Source organism: Mytilus galloprovincialis, chromosome 3 (genome assembly GCF_965363235.1).
Source record: "Mytilus galloprovincialis chromosome 3, xbMytGall1.hap1.1, whole genome shotgun sequence".
Taxonomy (NCBI): Eukaryota; Metazoa; Mollusca; class Bivalvia; order Mytilida; family Mytilidae; genus Mytilus; species Mytilus galloprovincialis.
In genome coordinates this window covers 70,817,718-70,829,710 of record NC_134840.1, presented here as the reverse complement: position 1 = coordinate 70,829,710, position 11,993 = coordinate 70,817,718, and positions in this window count along the sequence as shown.

Below are 11,993 nucleotides of genomic sequence, written 5' to 3'. Positions count from 1 at the left end.
TTTAAATGTGATGCTAGCTGTTTTAATCAAAGTTTGTAAGTATAAATAAAACGAAACGATAATGGGGAAACTTTCTATAGAGGTAAAGCTTTCTGCATTGTAAGATTTTAATTGAATACCCAATGGTTTTATCTGAAATGAAAGATGTCAATTTAACTTGAAATACATATTAATCATTGCAGAGGAGATGTAAAGCAGTGATTTCTTCTATTCCATTTCATATAACCTTTGGAATAATCTAGTGGTTCGTTGATTTCTGTTTCATAGATTTCAATGGCACGGCGACCTAGAGTTAATGATACAGAAACATGCAACAAGTTATATCATGGGTTAAACAGAAAAATCAGCATTAGAAAATATCAAAGAGGGTTGGATATATATATTATAGTAATTTCCGTTCAATAAACTTGCAAACGCACGAAAACAGAAAAATGTCAACGGTTTATCGGAACAGTGTGATTTGAAAAAAATACTGCATCTACTGAACACACTTTTCGAACTGAGGAATGCATCCCGTGCAGAAAAATAGGATATTTATTAACATACAGATGAAAATGAATTTTTAAGATTTTTTAAATGTATTTACTGCATGATGAAAGACCTAAACGCACTGCTGACCTGAGGTTTATAAAGGTAGCCAAAAAAAGTAGAAGAAAATGGCCATGATACATATTCAAATTCATTTCTGAATATCCTAATATCATAATGAAAGTACTTAAGTAAGCTATGTATCTAGAAATTTGGGCAGTGATAGAAAGTTGTGAAAATTCTAAAAAGGTACATTATCCCTTTGGATCAGGAATTACTATCGTGCCATCTTTCAGCCTACTTTGATCACTAAAGGACGACATCAAAAGATCAATGTAGGATAAAAAAAATCAAATCAAATAGTCTGAGGTCGATTTTACATATATCAATATTGGCCAATCAATTTTTTCCAAACTAAGTTAAGAGGAGAGGGGTTGGGAGGGGAGGAGTCAGTGAGAAAACTATGTGATTTTTTTATCCTACATTGAACTTTTGAAGTTGTCCCTAACTCTTTATGGATTTCAATTGATTTTTGGCATGCACATTCCTGTATGATGAAAGTCAATTCTGAAAAGTCATTCCGAAGCAACACATGTTTGAAATGGTTGTTTCGTTATTGTTATATCAGAAATAAAGCTAACCTTTAGATGTTGGCCAAGAAAAAGAAATCCTATTTATAAGATACAAAATTTGTATAAAGACATATACACACATGATACTTTAAGGGCATGGCTAATTAGAATATATTGCAGCAGAGACAAAGAATACTCTTTGACGACCACACTTGATTCTTTGTTTTATGACACATATATAAATTGTGCAATTAAATATTACCATGAAATGCAGTTCCAGGTTTTCTATTCTTCAAACACTTAAGGTTTGTTTGGATTTAAAGTGATTTGATGAGAATCCGATACTATTTGAGTTGTTGAAAGAACTGGATATTTGTTTTTAAGTTGACGCAACGCAATAAGGAACAGACAATATCGAATTGCGTGCCACTAACCTTAGAAACACCGACAAATACATTGATTTTTTAACTTTAGATTAAGGAGGTGTATTTCTGAAAATGGCAAAGATTGATATTTGTTCAACTCTTCAAAAGTTTGGATTCAGTGTTGTCTTTCGTGTCGTTTAAATCCATGAACGGATCTATATATCAGTTTACTAAAAAAAAAAACAACTTCAGAAGAAAATTCCAAACGTCACAGCAAACTGTATAGAGTGTGTAGCAAAGGTTATATCTTTGTTTTGCTTGCTTGCTAGCTGAACCATGAAGTCATTTTTAAGTTAGGTATACTACCCTCCTTTAATATTAGACTAATCCGACATATAACCGTTCGGACTTCACTTCTCCGAAAAGATGGTAGAATATCTTAACTTAAAACTATTTTACGGTTAGAAAACAAGTTAACCAAAGATATTATCTTTACCTACCCAGTCAAGTAATTTTCCTGAAATAAATAGGTGTCATAGACATATCACGGTAATTGATTTTATTTGGAAGTACAAATGTTTGTGATTGGAAGATACATCAAACTCTCCAGCTGCCACCTTCAGTGATTTTTTGTCAATATTTCAGCCCGACCATATCTCTTGTAAATCTTTATGTCGACAAAAGACAGAATTTTCCATCTCCAAGAGAAAACTAATCACACCTCATCAATTCCCACCAACGAAATAAGTCTCCAATCGATTCAATGCAAAACTATATGTCGTCCCTTAAATCTTCATGTCAGAATTCTTAACAACATACATATATCTTTTGTCAAGCTTCATTGTAAGATAAGTTTATTGTTTCGAACTTGGGTCAATGCTAAACAGAATACCATTGAAAGATCTTAATAATAATGAATGAATCTTCAGAAACAGAAATAAATTTTCCCACCGCAGGACGTTAGAATTGTAAATGGGTTTTTCGGCGCAAATTATTTCATGATGTAACTTGTTGCATGTTTGCGTTTCAAAAACTTTCGGAAAATGACAGATACTGAATACAAATTGGCATTACTACAACTTTGAAACTGATTTAAGGTGATGACTATGAATAATCTGAAGGTTGGTCTTTGACGCCAACTAAATGACATAAACATCTTTAAAATATCAAATGGTATACAAAATCAAGAGTAAAACAGATCAGAGACTCCAACAAAATGACACAACTATCTATAAATTGTTAACAGGAATACCAGATCATGAGTAAAGCAGTTAAGAGATTTTCAATAAAATGATACAACTATCTATAAATTGTTTGGAGGTATAATACCAAATCATTAGTAAAGCAGTTAACAACCTGTAACAAAATGAAACAAACATCTTGACAATGTCAAAAGATTTACGCGTTATGCGTAAAGTATTTGACAGACTCTAACAAAATAACACAAACATATTTTTAAAAATGCCAAGACTAAGAGGTGTACCGAATCATAAATAAAATAGTTTAGACACTCAACAAAATGATACAACTATCTGTAAAATGTCAAAAGGTATTCCGAATCATCAGTAAAGTTAAGAGTTAAGAGACTTCAACAAAACGACAAAATTATTTTTAAATGTCAAGACTTAGCGGTAAACCGAAGCATGCGTATATCAGTTTAGAGATTCCTACAGAATGCAAGACATATACAAAATGCCAAGAGGTATACAGAATCATGACTGACATAGATGAGAAACTCAAACAAAATGATACAAATATCTTCAAAATGTCAAGACATAATAACTGATGAGTAACGCAGGTACAATATCTTTGAAATGGCGAGAAGTATACCGAATCATGAATGAAACAGTTTAGAAACTCTTACAAAATGGCGCAAATATCTTTTAAGATATCATGAAGTATACACAATCATGAGTATAACAGTAAAGAAACTCCTACAAAATGACACAAATATCTTGAAATTGTCAATACATATACAAAGTAATGAATAAAGCAGTTTCGAGATTCCTACAAAATGACACAAATATTTTCCAAAAGTAAAGACAGAGAGGTGTACCGAATCATGAGTAAAGCATTTAAGAGATTCCAACAAAAATGACAAAAATATATTTAAAATGTCAAGGCTAAGAGGTGTACCGAATAATGAGTTAAGCAGTTAAGGGACTCCGTCAATAAGACACAGTTATTTTCTAAATATCAGACTGAGGGGTGTACTGAATCAATAGTAAAGCAGTTTAGAGACTTCAACAAAACGACACAACTATCTTCAAAACGACAATTAATAAATCGGTTCATGAGGAAAACAGTCAAGAAACTCCAACAAAATGACACAAATATTTAAAATGTCAAGAGGCATACAGAACCATGAGTAAAAAACAGTAAAAAATGTTAAACAATATGTTACAATATCTTTAAATACACCGAATTATAAGTAAAGCCGCAAAAGGCATTACATGATACTATAAAAAAAGACGAAACACAACATTGATATTTTATCAACTGAACACATGAATACAAAGTTATTTTACGTCACTGGGCTTTAAATTCTTTTTAGGTTCCTTTTGGTCATAATGCTGTTAACCATTCTACGTAATTATAAATCCCTTACATTTTCGTGTGGACATGAATATCAATAATGTGGTCATTTTACAAATTTTCTGTTTACAAAACTTTGAATTTTTCGAAACACTAAGGATTTTCTTATCCCAGGCTTAGATTACCTTAGCCGTATTTGGCAAAACTTTTTGGAAATTTTGGACCCTCAATGCTCTTCAACTTTAAACGTGTTTGGTTTTATAAATATTTTGATATGAGCGTCACTGATGAGTCTTATGTAGACAAAACGCGCGTCTGGCGTACTAAATTATAATCCTGGTACCTTTGATAACTAATTAGATGTGAGCGCTCCCGGTGAAGGTAAATTTTAGAAAAGCATAACGAACACAGGAACATTTAAAAGTGAATTTTTTTTTTAAAATATGATGCTATTTTTTTTATATAAATTAGTAAACAAACAATGATAGGTATTTTTTGGGGGAAATTTCTTTTGATGTAAAGCTCTCTGCAATGTAGGATTTTAATTGAATACCCAATGATTTTTCTGAAATGAAGGATGTCAATTCAACTTGAAATAGTATTAATCATTGCAGAGGAGATGTAAATCACTGGTTCTTTCTATATTCCATTTCATATAACCTTGTGAATAATCGAGGGGTACGTTGGTTTCTGTTTCATAGGTTTCGATGGCACGGCGTCCTAGAGTTAATGAGACAGAAACATGCAACACGTTACATCATGGTTTAAGCAGAAAAATCAGCATTGAAAAATATCGAAGACGATGTGGTATATAGGACCTAGTAATGTCCATTCAACAATATTGTATACATTACAGTAATGTGTGTCATACATCATAGTCTATTTATTTATCAACAAAGGAGAAAACACAGACCTAAATAAAAGTAGCATCAATTTTCAATATGTGACATACAAAATATCGATACATTGGAACTTAAAACAACTCTGTCATACAATGATCACACTCTCAAATTTTATGCCTGATACTTTTTTTAAAAACGTGTCTTTATCAAGCTAGGGTTATGTTAACTCACGAAGATATCGTCTGCTCATAAGTGAACGTTTTGTCATTTGTCACTTTGCGTACACCAAATAGCAGAATACTCATTTTTAAATTTACAAACCTTTAGTTGCAACTCTCTCCAGTTAATTTTGCCTTTGACTATTATGATTGAACTCCTTTCTGTTTATATAATTTCCCTTGTATTTATTATCTTTAAGGTGCACCTTGGTAACACTCTGAGGTTTTATAGTTTGCTTAATTCAAAAATCGAATGTATCAACAGCTAAACATTTGCTACGGATCAGTATTCATACCCTTTTATTAACAATGCAGTGATTTCTAAATTATTGTGGAAACTAGCTTTTACCTGTTTTAATACTTAATGCAATAAAGCCAATATGTCTTTTAATAAGCAGCAAACGTTTTTGGCTTGACCAATGCTTTGGATCGATTGTATAATCGCCCGTATGCCACGTCGAGGCAGCTTATCACAGCATATTCATTGCTTCAGTTTTTCGGACGAATTTATAGCGATATTACTGACATCTAATCTTATAAGACTCGTCGATGTATGTTTAGAAAAAAAAGCTACCCTCAATCATTTGTTTCAACTCAATCGAAGACAAACAATAAAACAACAAACCACCAAATAACAACTGCCCTAGAAAGAATTGACAAATAAATCTCTTTATTTAGACAGTTAGGTTGTAACCACAATTGATGGATAACTGAATGATGATACCAATAACTTCTACTTAATACAAGTAATCCACGTAGACTCCTAAAATTTGCACATATAAGCAATTCTATGGAATGCTCTTAATCCCCTGTCGGACATTTTGTTTTGTAGTGTTCATTTTACACTGATCCTGTATAATGCCATCTTAACGAAGACACAGACAAATGTTATTGCAAAAAGAATTAAAGTGCCGTCAGTTTTAAGATACTTTTTGTCTTAGTTTTGCAATATAAACTATAAATAATTGTTCCGTTGTCATCTTTTACAAGTTGTCTAAACTAACATATATATATGGTTTAAAAAACCATGATAAAAAGTACTGGAATCTTCATAAATATGCTAAAATAAACAGATTTAGAATATGAAAAAAAAAAATCAATAGTCAATAGTTATCAAAAGTACCAGGATTATAATTTAGTACGCCTGACGCGCGTTTCGTCTACATAAGACTCATCAGTGACGCTCATATCAAAATATTTATAAAGCCAAACAAGTACAAAGTTGAAGAGCATTGAGGATCGAAAATTCCAAAAAGTTATACCAAATACGGCTAAGGTAATCTATGCCTAGGATAAGAAAATCCTTAGTTTTTCGATAAATTCAAAGTTTTGTAAAATATTTGTATATCGCAGTAATGTTTATCTAGTATATGACAATCACATCATTTATGCAACCTTTAATCATTTTTTCAATTTCAAAATGAACAAATAAAACAATAAAACAACAAGCCGTTAAATAACAACTGACCTAGAAAGAATTGACAAATACATCACTTATTCAGGCAGTTTGGTTTGAATACAATTTGTGGATATCTGATATGTGCTGTATTGTCAACGTTACAGGCCTTAATGCAGTATTTGAGACATGTCTGGGATGTATATAGATATCATATGTTGCCTTATTACATTCACACTTAAAGAAGTGTCTACTTATATAATACTAGGATTTAAATTTTGTAAATAGTTATCAAAGGTACCAGGATTATAATTTAGTACGCCAGACGCACGTTTCGTCAACTTAAGACTCATCAGTGACGCTCATATCAAAATTATTAAATCCAAACAATCACAAAGTTGAAGAGCACTGAGGATCGAAAATTCCAAAAAGTTATACCAAATACGGCTAAGGTAATCTGTGCTTGGGATAAGAAAATCCTTAGTTTTTCGAAAAATTCAAAGTTTTTTTAAACAGATGACCACATTATTGATATTCATGTCAACACCGAAGTGTTGACTACTGGATTGGTGATACCCTCGGGGACAAAACGTCCACCAGCAGTGGCATCAACCCAGTGGTGTAAATAGTTATCAAAGGTACCAGGATTATAATTTAGTACGCCAGACGCACGTTTCGTCTACTTAAGACTCATCAGTGACGCTCATATCAAAATATTTAAAAATCCAAACAATCACAAAGTTGAAGAGCATTGAGGATCGAAAATTCCAAAAAGTTTTACCAAATACGGCTAAGGTAATCTGTGCCTGGGATAAGAAAATCCTTAGTGTTTCGAAAAATTCAAAGTTTTTTAAACAGAAAATTTATAAAAATTACCACATTATTGATATTCATGTCAACACCGAAGTGTTGAATACTGGGCTGGTGATACCCTCGGGGACGAAACGTAAGCTAGACCCGCGTTTCGTCTACTTTAGACACATCGGTGTCGCGCGAATAAATAAATCTCGATTTATGAACAATGACACTTTCCTAAATTTTCCTTATTTATAGAATACAATTTAAAAAGTTGTTGAGTTGTTTGTAGATCAAACAACTTAACCGTACTTTCCAGTATCTATCTATTTGATTCTCCATAACTAAGGTATTTTTGTCGCTGAGTTGTTTGTATATCAAACAAATTAACAGTACGTTTCCAGTGTCTTTCTATTTGATTTGCCATAGCTGAGGTATGTTGTCAAAGACGATTGATTTGGTAGCTTTACCAAATGCATACTAGTGTTTTTTTTTACCGAATCTATTGTAAAAGAAAAGATGTATTAAAAAAGAAAAAAATCCATGCCAAAAAAAAAGGAAGTTCACAAAAAACTGACACTTCCAAACGTGAGTGATTTGAAAAGTTGTTACTTTGACCAACAAAAGAACCATATACCAATATGATGGATGCAATCGTTCATACTTAAGCAACAGAAAACATAAAATTATTTGCAATAAAAGTAATCTTTGAAAAAATGGGATATAAAATTGAGAAAGGAAATGGGGAATGTGTCAAAGCGACAACAAAGTGACCAAAGAGCAGACAACAGCCGAAGGCCACCAATGAGTCTTCAATGTAGCGAGAAACTCCCACACCGGATGCGTCCTTTAGCTGGCCCCTTAAAATATGTATACTATTCAGTGATAATGGACGTCATATTAAACTCCGAAATATACACAAGAAACCAAAATTAAAAAATCATACAAGACTAAGAAAAGCCAGAGGCTCCTGACTTGGGACAGGCACAAAATTGTGGCGGGGTTTAACATGATTATGAGATCTCAATCCGATCTATACCTCTAGCCAATGTAGAAAAGTAAACGCAAAACAATACGCACCATAAAATTCAGTTCAAGAGAAGTCCGAGTCCGATGTCAGAATTTGTAATAAAGAAAATAAACAAATGGAACGTAATTAACGATAGGAAATGAAAAATCATCTCTTTTATGATATTTTTTTGTATTAAGCTTCCCGTTAATGATATAGATATCAAGATTGAGAAAGGGGCAGTGGTCATTGTTAGTATTAGCCTTATTTAAAGTTAGTTCAACAGGATAATAACATAAACGGTACCGATAAATTTCTTTAGTATACATACTGAAGTCGTCATTATTGGGAGTCAATATATCATCAAAATATCTAAAAGTGTTCTTAAATTTTTGTATCAAATGTTTTTTTCGATGTGTCTTTGCTAATTTTAGTCATAAATTGTAACTCATAACAATACAAAAAAAGGTCTGCAATAAGTGGTGCACAGTTAGTCCCCATTGGAATTCAAATAACTTGACAATATACGGAACCTCCAAAGCGAACAAAAATGTTATCAAGTAAAAATTCAAGCGCAGATATAGTATCAAAGCATGTCCAATTGACATAGTTCTTTTGCTACTAAAAAATGACCTAAAAGAGTTTGAACATATGTACTCGCATTCTGATTTTTTAAATTCCCTAGTTAATTGGGGATGTGAATTTTTTTCTTATTAAGAATATGAGACAAAGTGGTATAAAGGGTAGAAAAATCAAAACTTTGAACAGATTCAAAATCACCAATATATGCATGCAATTTATCTAATACTTCCAACGAGTTTTTGACACTCCAAAAGTAATTAATTCCACTATTTTCAAAGGCATTATTTGAACAATTTATTATCATATTTTTTATTGTACCATGTGTACTAGTAAGTAGAATAGACAATTTAGTAGTGGAACAATGACTTGGAGATGAAATAAATCTATATTTGTAAGGTTTTTTATGTAGCTTCGGAAGCCAGTACATAGTTGGGACTTTCCTTGTATTTGGTTCTGCTTGTAAAGAAGTAGCTCAAAGTTTGTGTTTGTTACAGATGTCGTTTTCTGAAAACGAAGTCGTTGGAATGTTATCGAATCCGAATTCGTGATTTCCTTTTGCAGAACCTCAATATAAAATTTACGTCAAACAATAATGATAGTATTATCAGCTTTAACAACCGGGACAAACACAATTTCCTTGGCTAGTTCTTTTAGTTTATGTTTGATTATTAATCAGTACGTTTATCAATCTGTAAGTTTGATTTGTTCAAACGATTTTACCGGAAGTCAAGCACTTGTCAAAAACAAGAAGAGCAAAAAAGCAAGGTCATTTAATTTCACAATTAGATAAAAATTGATGATAATCCTTCAATTAACAATCCAAACTTTACTGATTAATATACCCATCAGAACAAGAAATTAAAGAAACAACAGACACGACTTTCCCCGCCTTGTTTTAGACTTATATCTCGAAATTGACATACATTGTCATTTCAGTACCAGAATCTATAACACACGAGACGATTTTAATTTTGAAATATCAAATTCCCCATCTTAGAAGCAATATAGCAACTTCATCTGCATATGGGATATACATTTTCTAACTGATTTAGTATTCAAGAACATGCAGCAACTACTCTGACTTTGTAAAACGTCGACAGTGTCTGAGCAGAAAGTTGATTAACCAGGGGTGTATCATAGAGGACCTCGTCTTTTTTTGTAAAAAAAAGTTCATTGGAAGGTACCAAGATCTTGTTGATTTAAATTCCGTATCAATTTAACAAATAATACACGATGCCTTGAAGTATAGATTCTGGGAACTGACGTTGTTTATAATCTTGTATTCTTTTATTAGTCTTTGCAAATGTTACTTTCACTGTTGAGTCTATTTTGGGTGGTACCCATTTGATGTGGCTCTGTACTTATAAATCCCATCTTTGTGTTATTGGCATATCATAATTTTTTTTATTCTTTTCTTTCATTTTTGCTTATATGCTGTGTCTATAGGCCATTTTGTGTTTCTTTGTTACATTTGACGTGGGTCTGTACTTATACATCCCTTCATTGTGTTATTGTGCCATAGTAAATGTTTGCTTAAAGTACCATTTTTATGAATAGCGTGGAATCCGGCAATTTTTCAATTAAATCAGGTTTCACATTATCTGGAAAAATTTTCAAAAGGTAGTTGATGATATCTTCGAGTACCCTTGGGGTATTTTTTTTTAGGAAGATGCTCAAATACTGATATGAATAAATGTAAATTTCAGTTATACTTGTACATAATGTAAAGTATAAAAGCTTAAGTTGACAATAAATGATCTGACTGCTCTTTGGTAACACTTATTTTTCTAAAATGTTTTGTGATCTTAGTAAGCATAAGTTTTTAAAATGTTAACCATTTTGATTTTCCAACAAATCGAGCTTAATTGTTAGTGTCTTTCGTGTGCATATGTTTGAAATAAGTCCATTTCCTTGATTTGACTTCCAGCAGTTAATGCTGTGTAATATGTTATCTATTTTCTATATATCCATGGCACCATTCTGCATTTATTTGCCATAAAATATTAATAAAACAGACATGAACATGTTACATTTGTTCTCAAAATATGACCAAAAGTAGAATTTCAATCCAATAAAGTATACAGAAAATAACATTGATGTTCCCATATAAACCCGTTTTGACGGTTTTATTTTTCGTTTTCTATGTAGAAAGGAATTTTATTGCATTGTAGTGTTCATATTTTAGGAAACACATTTGAGTCAAAATGCGCAACTACAGACCTTTTGAAGTGTTAGCTTATATTCCTAAACCTCTAATTCCGGGCGTACCAGACGACGATTATTCCCGCGGTTATTCCAGACACACGTTTCGTGTGCACCAGATTCCGTATCAAACGTTAATACCAACCATTCTCCTCATAAATTAGTAGTTAATTACTATCAGAGTTAAGTTTATCATCCTATTCTTGTTTTGGCCATAATCTATACATATTATGTATAAGAAGCTTAGAATTCCATTAGGGACATTTTGTACGTTAATATAAAGTAATGGGAAGACACGATACAAGGAAGATACATTAAACTGATTAAAATAAATTGTTATTAAGATGCCTTTGTCTAAGTAATTGATCGGCACTTTCCAACAGCTGTCTTTTGTTATATTTATTCCTGTCTTCACGAGCAGTAAATTCATGTTCAAGATTCTTAAACCACAATGGATAAGCATGTGGATTGCTGGCATTATCAAGGAATCAAAGAATAAGATAGAGACTTACAGATACATTGTATTCAACCATGTATCCCCTGGAATTTTCGAGTGAAAATTTCTAAACCAAGCTTTACTGCTATTCAACTCTTCTAAACTTTTTTATATTTATGCGCCAAAATTTTGTTTTCCTTTGATTATGCATTTCACTGCTTATAGTAACATTACTTTCTGGTTCTTTTCAAGATATTTTGAAGACATAAGGCAACAACCATTTTCTTATCTGACTAATAAAAGAATACAAGATTATAAACAACGTCAGTTCCCAGAATCTATACTTCAAGGCATCGTGTATTATTTGTTAAATTGATACGGAATTTAAATCAACAAGATCTTGGTACCTTCCAATGAACTTTTTTTTACAAAAAAAGACGAGGTCCTCTATGATACACCCCTGGTATATACAGATATCAGAACCTTCCTCCGATAATTTTTTTCTTATGAGAA